Raw genomic sequence first — 19,337 nt, forward strand, 5'->3', positions numbered from 1 at the left:
ACATCGTTTGCAAAAGGCTGCATAACAGAGACACAAAGGTAGAGTGTGGGCCAAGCAACAAGCCCAGATGCCAACTCTGTCCCTCTGTCTACTCAGGCACCATTCTTCCTTCCTGCCTACCAAAATGGAGTAATGGTTTTTCTGTTAAAAGCTTGAAGTAGTCAGTGCTCAGAGTCCTGTGATCTGTGCAGAGTTTGGGAAAGTAATTGTCCGGAACTACAGCTTCCTATAGTCTTCCTCCCAACATGTCCAGAGGCTATGCTAGGTTGGGATTCTGGGAGCTGCAGTTGAAAAAGTAACATTTCCAAGCTCTGCCTCTGTGCCCAGAAAGTGCTACTTGCACTGGATATCAGAGACAGGAAGGTTAGTAGAAAAGGGTGAATGCATGTAGTTTAATAATTTAAAAGCTTTCAAGAAGCTAATGCAAATTCAAACAATTTGCTAGGAGGGAGAAAATTTAACTATTCAGTTAATTCTTTATTTCTGCTTGAGTTAGATGACTATGGTAAAGGCTTTATAAGACTAAGGCTGAAAAATACCATCCCACCCTCCTATTCCCTGTTTAGAGCATTGTGGAGAAAGTAACAACTGAGCCCTTGGTATCAACTGAGGTTTGTTTCCAAAAGACTCTGTCGATAACCAAAATCCTTGAATGCTCAAGTCTCATTATATACAATGATGGAGTAGAATGGTGCCCCTTATATAAAATGGCAAAATCAAGGTTTGATTTTTTAGATTTAAAAAATAATCAAGCTGGGGATGATTGAATCTGTGGATGCAGAATCCATGCATTTGGAATGTCGACTGTGCTGTGCATAAATTTTTGCAGCACCATCTCCCACCCCCTCACTAACCAAGACCCTTCCTTTGCTTTCCTTCTCTCCACTGTACCTTCCAATCTCATCTTATATTTCCCCACATTTTTAGTTTCTTGATTTCTGGTTGGATCCCAGCAAAATACCACAGTTAAGAGCTTCAGACGATGAGCAACGTCTGGGTGCTGTATCTGGTACAGAACACAGAGGGGCCCCTTGGATGCAAAGAAAACCACTCTACTTCCAAGCTGCTTGGATGCAAAGAAAACCACCCTGCTTCCAAGCGTCTGCATGTGGGTTTTAAATCTTTTAACTTTGGAATGAACTAAAATATCTTACTTTCATCCTGTACAAGTGTAAGCAACGATTCATACAGCCATTTAATAATAATAATAATAATAATAATAATTTTTTATTTATAGACCGCTATTCCTCAATGATCATAGCGGTGTACAGTAAAATTGCAAAACAATACAAAAAATTGCAAGGCCTCTCTCCCCCTCAAGATGGTGGTTGGAGGAGGGCTCTTTGTCTTTGCAAAGAACCAGCTGGGAAATGGAACATTTGTTGGTTTCTCCATTTAATTAATTAACTGTGGAGTTCAGTTACCACTAAAAGTGCAATTTGGTCAGTTAATTTGGGTTTCTTTCATACTACAGTTAAGGCACTTTGGTACTACTTTAACCAGCATGGATGCATCCTACAGAATGCTGGAGCTTGTAGTCTGATAAGAGCGCTCTGCCTGAGAATTTCAAATGACTCATGAAATTACAGATTCCAAGACTCCATAGGATGGAGCAAGGCAGCATGGTATAGTGGTTTGATTTCAGCACAATGGACAAATGAAAGAAATAACTTAAATGTAGATTCAATCAATGTTGTTAGTAAAGTACAATTTTAAGCCTTTGTCTTGCTCAGAGTTCTACAAGTATATTGGAAGCCAACAAGATATTTGAACAAAGATAAGTTCATGAGGAAAATACACTTGAGTACATAATAAAATACATTACCCTCTCAATTCACAGATGATCTGTTCCAGATCCCCCTGTGAATTGGAAATATCATGGATATTCAAGCCCCATTGGTTATAATGGCAGCGTGCTCCTGTGCACGCTGTTGCACGTGTGCCACAGGCTCACATTCCATTTTGTACATCCTCGCTTGCTGTCCGTGAAGGATCAAACCCACCACAAACCAAGTGTGCGAACAGGGAGGGACGAGTGTATATGTAATATAGCTGTAAATAAACCCTATGAAATCAACTGATATTTATAAGAGTAGTTTTAGCTTTTATTTGGTCATGCCTTTCCTTTTTCTTGAATGGCCTACATTTTGCAGTGCTTTGTCCTCCTTTGCAGTTAGGACATCTGATCATCCTGGACAGGGTTGCCATAAGAGCACCTTCACTGCAGGCGTTTCAGAATGTTATGTATGGGAAATCCTCTGCCATCAAGGAGAGATGGTGAGGTAAGACTGAAACATCTCTTCCCACCTGATAATCATCAGATGTGGTCATGCTCTCACCCACATGCGGAGGGAATAAGCCGCAGTCATGTGTAGTCTCTCCCACCACCACCAAGGCTTTATTCTTTATGAAGCAGGTGAGAGGAAATGCTTCATGTGCATGCACACCAGAGATGAGTAATCTTTGATTTCTGAAAGCTATTCCATCCTCAGACCACACTTATTATTGCCAAATCCTTATCCTAGTTCTCACAAATAATGATAGCCTCAGTCTTGTCATCTTGGCTTCCAGAGAGATTTCTGGTTTGATCTCCTATAGGACCCATTTGTCTGACTTCTTGGCTGTCTATAGTAACTTCATCACTCTTCTCCAGCACCATATCTCAAATGAATTAATTCTCTTCCTGTCCACTTTCTTAACTGTCCAGCTCTCACATCCATGTATGGTAATAAGGATGAAACCCAAACACAATTTGCAATGATACCTGGACATGAGTGTGGAAATATTGGTTAGCCTGGTTTCTGCTTGCCTTGGGAATTGTGAGGAGGAATCTATGGCGCGTTACAGACCAACAGAAGGGGGACAACAATAGTTGTAAGTTAACAATGAAATGATCTGACAGAGACGTGTCTATTTATCAAAAAGTACCATGTATTATCCACATGATTTTACATCCCATCATTAGAGTAATCATATTTACTTATGTGGTACTACAATATAACTCTGTGGTTGTATTTGGTAATCAACGTCCATATATTCAACTGCAGCAACCCAGTCTCCTCAGTCCCTTTGGGAAATATTATCCTTGGTGCTTGCAGCAACAGAGCATGAAGATATGATGAGTAGTCTCCCAGGTAGGACGGTACCTCTGGAGTACTTTGAGGCCGTTTCGACCTTAGGTGGTCTTCATCAGAAATCTTCATGGTTCATTGTCAGACTACCATTACAAATATAACATAATTCGGGGCAAAAGTAACAAAAAGTTAGTAAAACCATTAGCAACAATAATAATTAGCATGATAGATATAATATCAGAATGACCAAAATTAGCTTACCCACGTCTCCATCTGTTAAGCTTGACTGATAAGCAGCATAATTGGCAAAATGCTCAGTGAATTTACACAGAAAGTGTGTGTGGAAATAACTAAGCCTACAATAGGCTCAGGTGCTGAATCAAGACATATGGTTCCTTAAAGTATATACAAGGATACTGTAGTCCTACAAGTCCCACAAAATAAGCCAGAAAAGTGGCTGAATGTACTTAAACATGGTGTGTTAATATCTAACAAATGGCATATGTAGAAAATAACAAGATTGGTCAATTGTCCATACATTTTACATCAATAACAATGTCCCATATAACTAAAGAATGCTTTGAGTTGAAATCCTTTTACTAATTGTAATTCTGTGAATGTCATCTATGTGATTGTTTGCCCATGTCAGAAAATATATGTAGGTCAAACTACCAGACCATTAAAAACTAGAATTTCCAGGCATAAAAGTACCATTCGGAACAAAAGTCGGATACTACATTAGTTACACATTTTTCACAATTACATCATTCCCCAGAGTCTTTAAAAATTTTTGTAATAAAGCAAGTGAAATTTGGTATATTTTATAGTGGCAATAGACAAACTAAACTCCTACAGAGAGAGTCTTTTGGATTACAAGTTAGCATCTCACACACCCAAGGGTTAAATGAACGCTTAGATTTAAGTTCATCTTGTAAGGTTTGTAAGTAAATAAAATACAAGGGTAAAGGTGGAATCAATCAATGCCAGTTGAGACATAGGGGTTTGGAGGACCAGAATATATCTAAAATGGATGTGGACATTGTTATTGATGTAACATGTATGGACAATGACCAAATACTCAGTTATTTTCATACAGTATGCAATTTGTTAGATATTAACAACACCAGTTTAAGTACATTCAGCCACTTTTTTCAGGCGTATTTTGGTGGGACTTGTAGGACTACGTATCCTTGTAATATACCTTTAAGGAACCATATGTCTTGATTCAGCACCTGAAGCCTATTGTAGAAGCTTAGTATATTTCCACACAACACTTCTGTGTAAATTCACTGGGCATTTTGCCAATTATGCTGCTTATCAGTCAAGCTTAACAGTTTGGAGACGTGGGTAAGCTAATTTTGGTCATTCTGATATTATATACTATCAGTTAATTATTATGGTTGCAATGGTTGTACTAATTTTTGTTACTTTGCCCAGAATTATGTTATATTTGTAATGGTAGTCTGACAATGAACCATGAAGATTTCTGATGAAGACCACCTAAGGTCGAAACGGCCCTAAAAGTACTCCAGAGGTAGCCGTCTACCTGGGAAGACTACTCATCATATCTTCATGCTCTGTTGTGCGAAGCACCAAGGATAAATATCCCAAAGGGACGTGAGGAGACTGGGTTGCTGCAGTTGAATATATGGACGTTGATTACCAAATACAACCACAGAGTTATATGTTAGTACCACATATGTAAATATGATTACTCTAATGATTGGGATGTAAAATCATGTGGATAATACATATGGGTACTTTTTGATAAAAGACACGTCTCTGTCAGATCATTTCATTGTTAACTTACAACTATTGTTGTCCTCCTTCTGTTGGTTAGTAGTATAATATAAGCCTGCTGCTTCTTGTTTTTGTTTGAGTTACAGACCACCCAAAACGGGCAGTCTGCCACCGCCGTCATTTGCAGCGCAGAGGAGCCCCAGCGTACAAACCGCATGGCTCTCCGTGCTGCAAAAAGAAGCCCCAAAATGGCGCTTCTCTTTGCGGCATGGTTATGATGCTGCAAGGCGCCATTGGTGCACTCGCAGCATCATTTGTGCCGTGCAATGTGCAGACGCAACGCATTTGCTACGTCAAGATGGCGGCCCCTGTGTGGACGGGCACCATCATTTTGTACGGACTCGGTCCGTACTAGGGTTGAGGGGCATCAGGAAGTGACGCCCCTTCTCAACCCTAATATGCACCTTCCTAACCCTAGCATGCCCATTCGGCGCGTCTGTAAGGCGCCTATGTTTCAGAAATAGTCCTACAAGCAGTGGACTTAAACATACAGAGCTCTTTGTAAGTCTACAGTCCAAAAACATAAAATATTTTAATGACTGGATCACTTTTGAACATGAAGCACCTCGCTAGTCACAATTGCCTGCATAAAAGACTCTTCACTGTAAGAATTTAGTGCCCTGAATTCAACTGGTTAACCCAGCTAAAGCAGACTCAGTGATCCAATTGCTGAATGGGGAGCCAATGCATAGAACAATCCCTTTGATTCATTGGGTCTGGTCTAGTTGGGACTAACTATAGGATTGATGCCAATGTGTTACCCACACCCATGTGTTCATCATCATTTTACACATCTCTACACTACTGAAAATACACAGAACAGTTTTTATACATGTAGCATTATTGCAGGAGCCAGTGTGGCTTAGGAGTTTGAGTGTTGGACTACAACTCTGGAGACCAGGGTTTGATTCCCGCTCAGCCATGAAACCCACTGGGTGACCTTGGGCAAGTCACACTCTCTCAGTCTCAGGGGAAGACAATGGCAAACCACCTCTGAACAAATCTTGCAGAGAACAACCATGGTCCCTTCATACAACTCAATTATTGTCTTATTACTGTATTTCACTCTAACTTCCATGGTTACATGTATAGATCATGGGACTTGCAGTTTCTTCCGAGGCACTCCCTGGTTGAGAATTTTAAATATCCCTGCCAAGACTGCAGATCCCATGATTCCACAAGATGGAATCATGGCAGTTAAACTGGAATCATAGTGTTATAATTCTTTACGGTGTATGTAATTCTGTATAATTTGTGACAATAGCTCCAGATATCTGTTATGCAAAGACAAAGGGCTAGGGAGGACTCCTGATGTGCTATATCCTAAGCAGGCATCTCAGGAACAGCTCCTTTTCCAGGACATGCCCTACAGTTCAACCTTTAGTCCAAGAGGAATTCCAAAATGTCCTCCATTTTAATCATGACTACAAAACAGAGGCCCATTAAGCGGCACCACATTTGCTGTTTCCCTTCGAGAAATTTGTCTAGTTGGCAATCTGTCCTCACTGCAATTCTTCTAAAGTTCCTTTTTCTCAGAAGCAGCAGCAGCAGACAAGACTTGCCCCCAGAGTGTATTTATTTCTCAGAAGGGAAAAGGACAGCAAACTTAGGCAATGGACTGCTTGAGGACACAATGCAAATGTCGAAAGGGTTTCCCCCTTTATTTCAGCACAATGGACAAATGAAAGGAATAACTGCAACGTAGATTCAGTCAAGAATTTGTTGTTGGTAAAGTACAATTTCAAGCATTTGTTTTACTCAGAGTCCTGTAAGGAGTTTATCACACCAGCGAGATTCTGTGGGAAAATGGGATTTAAATTGAAGGGAAAAAATGGGGAAATGAATTACGGAAAATTTTCTTATAGAATGAGGAATGAAATTTCAAAGACCAGGAATTAATGTATTTGATGTCTCAAAATTATTTCTAAAAAACTATGTAAGGAAGGCTTTCATGTAAAAGTATGTTGAGGATCAGATAATTGCAATTCCTGGTCTTGGTTTCTGTTCCTCGGTTCCTTTTGATGGGAATGAGTGCTCAAGTTTGGTGCTGTGGGGGACTAGAAGAGGCAAAATAATTTTCTCCATTTAATTGATGTTGCTTGGTCCTTCTCTTTTCAATTTAATTTCATTCTATTTTTTCAATTTTATTTTATTTATTTATTTAATCTACTGCTCATAAACTGGCAAAATCAAAGAATCTCCTTGCAGTTCAAATCTTTCTAGCTCCATTTGTGGCCAAATTTATAAAATTTAAAAATTTTCCATCACAATTTGTAACTACTGTTTGAATAAACTTTACTTTTAACATACCAAACATGATAATTTTATTGCAAGCAAAACTGCACAATTATATTAGGAATATAATGCATTGTGTGTTCCTAAAGTAATAAGGGCCCCATTCACATTATGGAAATGAACCGGTTTGGAACAGGTTTATTTCTGTTCAGTGCAGTTTGCAAGGAGGGGGCAAGCAAAAAGTTCACTTAAATTGGTGCATTTGGCACCAGGTCCCTTACCATTTTTTAAAATAGAGCTGCATTGATTTGCATCTTTAGTAGTGTAGCCACTCTACCGAATCAATTCAAATCGCGCTTCATCATTCCCAGAAATGTAGGCACCCTCCATTTTCAATCAATACAGTGGCAAATGTGAACAGCAACAGAGTTAAAATGCCATGGAGAGATTCAGTAGCCTAAAACTGTAGTGGGAAGACCGAACCAATTCTGAGTCGATTCTGAACCGGTGCTGAGATGCAAATCTCTTCAGTCAAAAAGGTAAATGTGAATGACCACCTTGTACCTCAATCTGTAAAGGATACTAATCGCAGTCCATACATCACTCCATTTCCCCAAAGGTTTCCATTCTTTTCTGAAAAAAATCAGTGTGGGGTGGTGAGACAGGTGGCTTCAAAATATCTAGAAGTGTTATATCTCTAACTGAGGAGGTGGCTTTCTTGCCATGCTGACCCTGAACCAGGGACCTTTTGCTAATGCTTCTCTACAACTGGTCAAGAAACCGCTTTCTTCTATTTCATAGCTGAGTTGCGCACAAAGTGTGCCAGCAGTGCACAAAGTTTGTGGGTGGATGCACAGATTGCAAGGACTTTGTATTCTGTAGTGGCCATGAAGAAAGGCAAAACCTCAATTCCAGTTCCTGATTTGGATAGCTGTTCTGTACAGACTACAGTCCTCTTGTCACAGGGCCTGCATCTCAACAGGGACAGTCCTCTATCTGGAAGCAGCTTATATTTGAAAATCTCTCCGGTTGAGTCCAGGTCCAATCAACAAAGAATTACCATATATACTTGATTATAAGTCGACCTCATGTATAAGTCGAGGGCAGGTTTTAGGGGCAAAATATGGATTTTGATATGACCCTTGAATAAGTCGAGGGTAAAACTTAGGGGCATGTAACAAAGGATCTAAATGATGAAGCAAAGGAAAACAATACCAAAGAACCTACAAAATTATGGCAGGCATAACTACTTTGGCTCACACTATAGGCTGGATGGAAGAGAGAGTAGAGGGAGGTCAGTGCTTCTAGGACAGATTGCACTTTTGCCTTTCACCAGGGGATGGTTCCCTTTTTAATAAGAGTTAAAATATAGTATTTACATTGATCTGTGAAAAAGTTGACCTAGATTTTTGGGGTCAATTTTTTGACCAAAATTTCTAGACTTATACATGAGTATATACAGTATAAGAAGGGCCAGCAGAAGCATTGAAATTGCCCATCATCCACACTTGCACTGGACAGAGACAATGCAACAGTTGCACTGGACAATACTGCAGTTACATTGGACAATGTAACATAGTTGCATTGGACATTGCACCTGGACAGCAGGCTGAGCAGCAACACAGATTACCAAGGACCCAATCACACTACAGAATTATAGTGCTATCAATCTGTTTAAACTGCCATGGCTAGTTCCTCTGGAATCCTGAGATTTGAAGTTTAGGGAGGCACTAGAGCAGGGGTTCCCAGCCTGGGGTGGCTGCACATCCAGGGGGTGCAAAATGCAATTTCAGGGGGTTGCAAAAGAGTGGCTTGTGTCCTTGTGTCAGGTGTCATCACTCTTTTTTTTCTTGAATAAATTAGAATCTAGTTGCTCAATTTAGATTTGCATTTTATGCATTGAGTTAAAAGCCTATTTTTAAAAAAATGTTCAGTTTGTTCACCTTCAGTATTGTATGTGGTTCAATTTATGGTTCCAAAATGAGAAATTGGACTTCTTCATCTTCAAATGAAGGGGGTATGCACATCAATCAAACATTTCCTAGATATATGGAGCATGGAAAAGGCTGGAAACCACTGCACTAGAAGAAGTCTCCAGCCAAGGATTCTAACTGCTCTTCCCTCGCCTGGCAATCCCAGGATTCCATAGGATGAAACTGTGGCAACTAAAGTGGAACCATAGCGCTATAATTCTGCAGTATGATTGGGCCCCGATCACAATCATCCCTACTATGAACTGCAAAACTCTGGAAATGTTTTATGTTACCTCCTCAGTATTTCCACAACTAGATCCAGGACTGGAATGTTGCAGGAAATCTAGAGTCGTGTTCAAAAATGCAGAGAAAGCCAATGGCAACACCATGCTAATTTCCACATATATTTATTTGCTTATGGTCATACTTTAGAAAGAAGAGGAGATGTAAACTGTGCAAGACCATTTTTCTGGAGCTTTTTTAAAATGGATGTTGGAGAATAACATCTGGTATAGTTGCACTGGAGGACATAGAGATTCCTAGAGAGAACATATTAATCAAATCCGTGAAAAATCAAATTTGCAAAAGCCAAAGCTACAAATGTAGAGGCCAAGCTATACTCCTCTTTTATGGCTTGGATGGAAGAATTTGAGTTCTTGAAAAATTCTATGTGCTTTCTTTTTTCTTTTTTTCTTTTTTAAAGAATCTTAATCTAAATTCAGAACTGGTTTTGGGGATGTGGATGGATAATGATCAGTTTTGGAAATCGAGGAAATTATTGGATTTAGAAAATTAATGGAGATGAAAGAATTGATTTGAATGAATCTGATTTTAATTATACATAGGTCTTTAGATGTTATATATACTATATGTATGTCTTTACATGTTGACTGTTTGTTCTGTATGTATTTATGTCGTTCTGAATGTGTAAAGTGTATTAAAAATGTAATTTAAAAAGAACTGTTTGGGGGGAGGGATCTTCTTCTTGGCTGAATTGAATTAACAATCCTACCCCGCTAAAATTCCTCCATTATTTTGAATACTGTAGCTGAAACTGAACCCCTTAACATAAAAACACAGTAGAAGGGTTCTGATAAAAAGATGGTTCAATCCTTGAGAGCTTGCAAGGTCACTTTGAAGGTGACAAGAAAGAGTCTCTCTCATCCAGCCCAAGGGAAAGATACAAAAGAGAATGGATGGTCCCTAAGTAAAAGTGCTTGTCTTGCCATGTCTAGTTATTTATTTTCAGAAGAGCAATAAGGGACAGTCCAAATCTATGGCATGCAGGGTTGACTATCAAGAGGCAATTGTTTACAAATTTGTATTCCATTAACCTAGCCATGTATCTCTTGGTACAATTAACATATCACCTACATCCATAAATTATGTGAGGCATCATTTCTGTCTGTATTAAAGTTCCATACACAAAAATATGGGATTTGGAAGAGAGCATTTTGTTCAGGTGAACCAGTGTGGCATAGTGGTTTGGGCATTGGATTAAAACTCTGGAGAACAGGGTTTGAATCCCCGTTCAGCTATGAAAACCACTGGGCGACTTTGGGAAAGTCACACTCTCTCAATCTCTGATTAAGGCAATGGCAAACCCCCTCTGAAGAAACTTCTTGTTGTTGTTGTGTGCCTTCAAGTCATTTTGACTTATAGTAACCCTCAGGTGAGCCTATCATGGGGTTTTCTTGGCAAGATTTATTCAGAGGAGGTTTGCCATTGCCTTCCTCCGAGGCTGGGTTTCATGGCCAAGCCAAGAATCGAACTCTGGTCTCCAGAATCATAGTGCAACACTCAAACCACTACATCATGTTAGGCACAAATCCCATCTGATCTTGGAAACTGTGTGGGATTAGTTCTTGGATAGGAGACGGCCAATGAATACCAGGTGCTGTAGGCTAAATTTCAGAGGAAGGAACTGGCAAAACCACCTCTGGGTATCCCTTGCCTAAGAAAACCCTAGGAAATTCATGGGGTTGCCATAAGTTGACAGATGACTTGAAGGCACATACATACTCATATGAAGAATCACTCTCACTGGTTTCATAGTTAGTCAACTTCACCACTGACCTGGCAGAACCCAGCTATCCTGGAAGACATCGTTTCCCATTGTTTCACCAGTGGGAAGCCAAAGGAAGGCTTCTTATGGTGAAACAAGGAGGAGGAGCCATTTCTTCCACTCATTCCTTCCATCCCCCATTTCCCCTCTATGGGCCCAAACTGACAGGTCAAAATAAGGCTGTTTCAGATCACTTTGGAGGTATGCGGTTTAAATGATGCATGTGTCCTAAGAGGTTGGATGCCACAGTCCTAAGGACTGAGTGTAGCTTTGGCGCAGCTTCTGGCCTCTTAAGATGTGTGTGTCATTTAAACTGCATACTTCCAAAGTGACCCAAAGCAGCTTTATTTTGGCCTATGTGTTCAGGCACAGTGGTGGGTTACAAACCGCCGCTATGCGGCAGTCTCCCAGCGCTGCTCTTTGCTGCATGAGGGAGCCGCTGCTTGCAAACCGCGCGACTCCCTTGCGGAGCAAAAAAGAGCTCCAAAATGGAGCTCCTTCTCGCGGCGCAGCTATGACGCCGCGAAGCACCACTGGCGCACTCACGCCATCATAGCCGCCATGACACGTGTGGAAGCACAGCGTCCGCTACGTAAAAATGGCGGCAGCTGTCTGGAATGGCCGCCGTCATTTTTTACGTGCAGAACGCGTATTAGGGTTGGGGAGGTGCGGAAGCACCGCACCTCCCTAGCCCTAGTACGCGCTCTGCGCGTACTTTAATGGCGGTATGTAACCCACCAGTGTGTTCCAAAATGTGATCCAGAGAATCATTCAATCTACCAGGAGAAGATGGAGGGGGAGAAGAGATAGGAGACAGCTGGGAAGAAAAATCCTAAAAATCACCTCTGCCCTGCTGCCAGAAGCAAGCAAAAAATTATCTAATTCTGCCCTCTGACTTCTGCTCTTATGAGAAAAGGTGGAAAATAGCCATCTATTCCCATTCAGTACGTTATAGATGCCTATATCATGTGCCCTTGTCAATCCCCCCCCCCCCCACCCCCCCCACTGAAAAAACACACAAAATGTCCAGTGTTTTTATATACGAAAGGTATGTCAGATTCTTTACAATTTCCACTTGTCTCCTCTAAGAGATCGTTTCTGAGACTGTGACCAGTAACTTTCAGATATATGTGTGCATGTGTTTGCAACAGATAAAAAACTGTTGTTATTTGTGTTTCTCCTTTGCAGACTATTGGGAAGGAGGCATTATGCAAAGATGCTTGCTGTGAGGATACTGCTGAAAAGAGTTCTCCTGCAACAAATTCTTCCTGCCTTCATTATTTGGATCATTATATGGGAAAAATGCAAATGTGCCAGAAGAGGAGAAACGCCTATACACCAGACACGTAGGGAGGACTTTCTGATGGCATGAAGTTTTCTCCTGTTGTGAGAATAGCCTCTATTCTCATAATTTTTCTAGCCCTGCTTTCCCTAACTTAGGATCTTATCACATTAGCGAAATCCTGAGAAATGGGATTTAAAGTAGGTTTAAATTAGGAAAAAAAACCCACAAATGCGGGAAGTTTATCACATGACATTCCTGCAAATGTGAAATAATGTGAAGTTAAAATAAAGGACAAAGGGACAAAAATGGCTGCTTTTTACTTTTGGGAAGATCTCCAGATACATCCCACCATTGCCTGCTGACTTGTGGAAGATGGGAAATATAGTCTAACATATCTGAAATTAATGGTGGCTTCTGTATCATTGCGGTAGTAAATCCACTCTGGGTTTTAGTACGAAATTATCCAAAATGCTGAACCCAGTTTGGAAACTTGAAGAGTTCCTTTAAACATTCGACTAAAACCCACGTGGATTCACCATGCTTCTGAGAGCCATCAATGCTTTCATATGTATCAGACTACATTTTCGATCTCCCTGAGGCTGGCTGGCGATGGTAAGGTTTGTATTCAAACCATATGGGGGATGCCAGGTTTGGGACGGCATGGGGTCAAACAGAATTCTTAGCAGATATAGTATTAGTGCATGCAGTTATGTACATGCTTACATCTTTTTTCACTCCTTTCTGAGATTTTAATTTAAAGGAGCTACCTTTGTTTTGCTATTGCTGTTGTTTACATTAATGCAGTTGACTGACCTAGTTCAAAATGGCTGAACTGTTACTGAAGACTGCTGTTTTTGTTTTAAGTTAAAGTTAGTAATCTGAACTGGAAGCAAACTGGTAAGCTTTGTTTAAAAATAATACAAGCAACTGATGCAGAACTGAGGCTGATTTTGAAATGGTTGGACTCCCTGAGCAGAAAGTATTTCTCTTTGCCCCAATGCCTGCTTGTCTCTCTACCATGTTTTCCCAACATTCAGCCTTTCCACCTATTTGGAAATTAAAATGCATAAAGCTGAGTGAGCCGGTGAAGAGACGTATGTAACAAAATCTGCAATTGACTAGGGATGGAATATAATTGTCTGTACTCCTTGCAGAGTATCAAACACTTCTGGTTATTTCAAGGTGACATATTCCTCAGGAAAAAGTCCCATCCTATTCAGGGCAAAAATTACAATTTTCAACAGCCTGCTCTTTTCCCAGATGTAAGATCCTTTTGTGAAGTCCTGCTCCAAGCCCCCCCCCCCCCCCAAAAAAAATTTGGTAACTAAATTCATGGCTGAAATAGGATGGAATGATATTTTGCAAAGCAGGTAAGCGTAGTGAAGGAGATAAAATAGCAACAGCGCTCACTCCCAAGTCCCGACTGGCTGTCTCAGCCTTTTGTTTGAGTGTCAGGCGACAAAAACGTTTAAGAAATAGAGGAAATGGTTTTGCAAATGTCATCAAGAGGGCTTGGCTTCCCAATCAGCAACATCTGAGGCCATTTCAAAGTCATTCTTACTGTTTAAAAGAGAGAGTGACAATGAGCTACTTTTAAATGTGGGTGGGTGACTCTGTATATAATTTTAAACCACAAGTTGATTTTTTTTAAGAGCCAATTTTGTGACTGCACATAAATTGGATGTCGGCAGTGTGTTTTTGTGTTGATTCCAAGAGTCCCTTTGCCTAACTTGGACAGCTGGAGATGAAAAAGAGAAAATAAATTTGGCTCAAAGTCTATGTAGACTTGTAAAGTTGAGCAGCAGCCCTTTAAGAACCCAGAAGTTCAGGATATACCGTTTTCCATTCAAACAAACCTAAACAAAGGCATAGTCTATTCTATATAACTAATATCTGTTTATGAAACACAATAAAACTTGTCCCTAAATAATGCTAATCAGTGATAGATTGTTCCAAATTGGGTTTGCAGTAACTTTCAGCAAAACAGACATAAACCCAAATATTTCAAATTTTCTGGATTAGGGATACAAACTGATGATGCTACAGCAGCAGTTTAACTTTCTGCTTTCAATTTTCTTATGAGCATGTATTAAAAATAAATACACTTACAGCCACAATCAACAGAGCTTGAAGTGTTGAAAGTCATGCTGCATCTACACTGCAGAATTAATGCAATTTGAATTTGAATGCTAGGATTTATAGTTATGTGGGATATCTAACCTTCTCTGTCAGAGTGCTCTGGTGCCACAATAAGCTACACATCCCAGGATTCCATAGGATGCAGCCATAAAAGTTTAAAGCGGTATCAAACTGCATTAATTCTGCAGTGTGGCAGAATCCTCAGTTGAAGTTGGGTATCTTAAGGGAATCATAATTTTGTGATGGATTGTGGGCCCATATGTAAACACACACACACAATATAAATATGCAGAATCAATGGTGCTTTGTAGTTATACATATACAGTGCTTTACTATCAGACATTATAAAACATATAAGTACAGTGTATAATTATAATACATTACTTTGATTTGCTGCAAAAACATTGTAGGTAATGCTACAGCTTTTGATTCTTGGGAGTGCTTTTAAATGTTATTTGCAGCAGGGGAAACACATGTGCAGAATCTCATTCATTGTGATTTCCCGTAGATCTCTTTTATGACTTGCTTATGGGAGGTACATGCCCAGAGAGCTATAGCTATGCTCTCTGTAGTATGTGTGCTCAGCTCCTAGTGAGACAAACACATGCAGTTGTCACGCATGACAATCAACACGTGTTTTTCACTTTTTTTTTCATTCACGGAAGCGCTTGACCTGAAGGAAGTGTGTCATGAGTCAACAGGCCCAGGCTGAAACAACTGTTGGTCCTGGCAAAGGCCAGTTTCCCTATTTTGCATCCCCTCCTTCCAAAATTTTGAGATTAGCATTCCAGTTGTCATGATGTGTTTATTAATTATCATGATACTCCATCATATCCGTTATAAAAAGACAATTGATAATCACTGCTCCTCATTCCATATATATTGTAAGCACTCATAAGTGACTAGATAAGATTTGTCTGCATCTTAAATAATGTGATTACAAAAACATGGAATTGTAGATGAAACTATGCTGAGCGTCACTTTGATAGGAAACGTTAAAGAGCTGTAGGGATTTGATATTAGTTTGACAAAACACAATGAAAGAAGTAAAAAATGGTTTGGTTTTACTCGTAAATTGAAATCTGACAGGAAAACATGTGGACAATATGGTTTGATAAAGGATGCAATTGCCAAGCAAGGGTGAAATACCACAGTAGCTTCAGTGATAACTGTGATAATTCTGAGATAAACTAAGCACAGTTTGATTTGAAACTGAAGTGCAGGTGGGAGCTTTAAACCTATTGATCAATGATAATTATTTAATTTTAATTTTCATGTGCTTCCTCTCCACCAAAGTGACAGGAAACACTTGAGACAAATTATCTTTGTCTGAGGAATGTCACTAATCTCTATAACACAGAGAATTGGGATTTAAATACAAAAATCCACTGGGTTTGCAATTGCACTGTGAAAATTTCATTGTCATCTTTACAATTTTCTGAGCCTCATAATTATGTCTTTCTTAAACTTGCTTTCTAGCAGAGGAAAGACTAAAGCAGCAAGGGAGAGAGAGGAAAAAATCATAAGGAACAACAACAACAAAAATAAAACCAGATGCAAAAGCAAGATGTATATTGCTTACATTGCTTAAGCTCTCTGATACTTTTATTCTGGACTGCTTGCTGCAGTATGGAAATTAAAATTGAAATGTACAAACCAGTTTAGCACTGGACAAAAAAAATTACAGTGCTTTAAGTACAAGGAAAAATAAAATACAAGACAGTAAGTGCTGTGGAGATAAGAAAGGCTCAGGTCAACAAGAAATTGCAAGGAAAAGAAGCAACATCAACTGATGACCTCTCTAAGTAACACATGCTTTGAAAGATTTCTAATGATGCAAACAAGCATATTTAGCTGAGGGGAAATGATTGCTGAAATTCAGCCCCCTTCTTTCCAGGGGAGATGCCAAGCAGCCTTTCCCTGCCTCCTCCAAATGCCCCCTTCCTCACCTGTCAGACTTCACCCATCCAAAGGCACCTTTCCTTCTCCAAAGGTCAAAGAGGGTCATTTTCTTGATCCCTTGTGGCTGACGGACAGGCAGGCAGGCAAGCAGTACAATCCTGTCCAGCTGCTGGGAATTTCAAAGGGAGATGGAGCGTCGTCACCTGATGGCCGGTTGCAAGGAGGAGGCCCGAATGGCAAGGTGGGGGGGCATGTAGAACCGGGACCACTGCAGTCTACCTGAAGACAACAACAAACCAGGAGGGCCTGTGATCCAATCCTAGCACCTGGAGAAGTCGGGGCTAACTGGCACCGCTGGGCACTTCACCCCAAACGCCGGCCACATGGCTCCTGCCAGCTACCATGTTCGGAGGCCATGATTCGTGGCTGCTTCCTCTCTTCTCCACTGCTTCCCTGAGTCAGAGCTTGGGTATAATAATTATTATTGTTATGAGCTGTGGGGTTGGGGACATCAAATCAATTAGGCTCCAAGCTTTTCCTGCCACCTCCAAATCCCCCTGAGGCCACTTCTCTCTCTTTCTCTCTCTCTTTCCCTTTTTGACAGGCACTGCGTGGCCACTGGAAGGAGCTGCTTTGAAGAAGAAGCCTGGGCCAAGCACCCTCCCCAAACCCTCCCCTCCCCTCCCCTCCCCTCCCCTGGAGGAGAGAGATTTCCTGCCCTCTTTGGACGGGGGATGTTCTGCAGTTGGAAGATAAGCAGCCCGGGAGCTGCCTGCACAGGACTGATAAGGAAACTCCCGAGTCAGACCCAGCCTAAGCAATGGGACTTGGAAAGCAAACAAGAGGAAGCCCAGTGTCTACACACTGGAATAACAGAGACCGGCAAACACCAAAGACTCAATGGCATACGCATAATAGAGGGTAGCTTAGCAAAGTGCCCAGCACTTTCATTAGCTCTGGGTAGGAACACCGTTTGGATGCAGCAGAAAAGAGGGCCACAGGAAAGCAGGGAGAAGACAGTAGGTGACTTTTTCTCCAGCCAACAGATTCGGTGGTCATTCCAACGTTGTTGTCTTTTAGTGCGACTGTGCAAATAATTTCACTCACGCATTCCAGTTTTGTTGTTTCCATCGGAACCACATCTCTGCGAGTTCGGTTGCTCACACATGTCAGCACTGCAAATAAAGATGGAGATGATGATGCGGATGTGTTTGCAACACGTTCAAGGCATGCAGAGTTTCATCCCAGTTTGTCCTGGGTCTATTCGCATTGGTTACTCACACAGCTGACAATGCGAACCTTTTGGGAAAACTGGGGGGAAACTCTGTGATCAATTACCCCAAGTTTTTGGCAGCTCCCCCCCAAAATTAATCAGATGCATTTGAAATGTAAACAACAGATTATTTTCATCATCTGAATAAACCCTTAGTGATTCCTTGCAGGTCTGCCTCCTCTTGGGCACTACATTGAGCCAACGGCTCCAACATCGGGGCAAGTGGACCATCCTACAAGCCATTGGTCTTAAGGGGAAGGGTGCTTCCAGACAAGGTTTTTTATCCTGCAGGGTTTGAACAGAAAGTGTTACAAGTTAAAACATTACTTGTAACTCATTATCTTTTCTTGGGGGGGGGCGGTTAACAAAGAGGAAATTTGCTATATATTTTTTTAAAGAACAGAACAGCCAGCCTTGTTAATTTTTCCTTTTTCACTTTAGTTTGTATCATTTAAGGTCTAGGCTTGAATGGGGATAATTTGGAGAAGAAAGTCCCCTTTTTTGTATTGTTAATATATATTTTTGTAAGAAACACACGGGGGGGGGGGGGGTGACAGAAGAGTAACACATAAGTAAAGGGGATGTCGAGCTAGCATGCACATCCCCAGTGCCTCTTCCCTGTCATTTATGTTACCCCTAGTTTGTTGGTTAGAACTAACTGTTGGTAAAACATCCCTTTTAAAATAATGATAAAGAATAACAATTGTGTTATAAACCACTCAGTGCTAACACATTAATTTTAACCAATATAATTTACAAAAAATTACATTCTACACTCTGCCAGCCTCAATCACACATTTTTATGCAGAATCCAGATGTTGTCATCTTCCATCTGTAGCCCCCTCTCTTGTTTTTTTAACTGGAAAAAATCCATTATGAAAGGGAAAGACAGGATGGATTGCATTGGTTGCACAAGGAGGTATCATTCTAGGGGTCATATCCCAACAGTCAACTAAAGACCTCAGCAATTTCTGCAATGAAAGTAAATTTGCATGGGAAAATGCAAATGTATTGGCCCAGTACCTATCCAAACCATTATGAGCTGGAGGTTTTCTTAACACATTTTCCATCACATAATTTAAAACATAAAACATTTTCCACTACATAATGTAAAGAAGGGCCTAGAAGTAGCATGGTGTAGTGGTTTGAGTGTTGGACTAGGACTCTGGAGACCAGGATTTAATTCTCAGCTTGGATGTGGAATCCACTGGGTGACCTTGGGCAAGTCACACTCTCTCAACCTCAGGGGAAGGCAAGGGCAAACCTCCTCTGAACAAATCTTGCCAAGAAAACCCCATGAAAAGTTTGCCATAAATCAGACACAAAGGCACACAGCACACAACACAAAAAAGGGCCCAGAAGAGCAGCTGAAATGCACATTTGGCGAATATTAGATTATTCAAAAAAAGTATTTTTGTTTAGAAAGCCTTCATGAATCATAATGCTGGGAAGAATGTAATAGAAAAAATGCCCTGTTTAGGTGTTCTAAATCAGATTAATGGAAACATATTGACAACAAGAAGCAGGGACTGGTTCTTTTCCGCCTTAGTTGCCGTTTTTGTCACCATGTGTAAACAGTGGCCAAAATGGA

General features: G+C 40.6%; 1 protein-coding gene across 2 annotated transcripts in view; it reads right to left on the bottom strand.

Moving 5' to 3' along the window:
- LYL1 (LYL1 basic helix-loop-helix family member) overlaps positions 1–17,105 on the bottom strand; it is a 31,521-nt gene extending 14,416 nt beyond the window's left edge. Inside the window, exon 1 of one of the 2 annotated variants that reach the window (XM_042455281.1) lies at positions 16,521–17,105. The gene's annotated coding sequence lies outside the window, so the exon portion shown is untranslated. Of the gene's footprint in view, positions 1–120; positions 315–16,520 lie in introns of those variants that run through there. The other variant, XM_042455282.1, reaches the window with a different exon arrangement.
- Between the last annotated feature and the right edge of the window lie 2,232 nt (positions 17,106–19,337).

This window comes from Sceloporus undulatus, chromosome 2, assembly GCF_019175285.1.
Source record: "Sceloporus undulatus isolate JIND9_A2432 ecotype Alabama chromosome 2, SceUnd_v1.1, whole genome shotgun sequence".
Lineage (NCBI taxonomy): Eukaryota > Metazoa > Chordata > Lepidosauria > Squamata > Phrynosomatidae > Sceloporus > Sceloporus undulatus.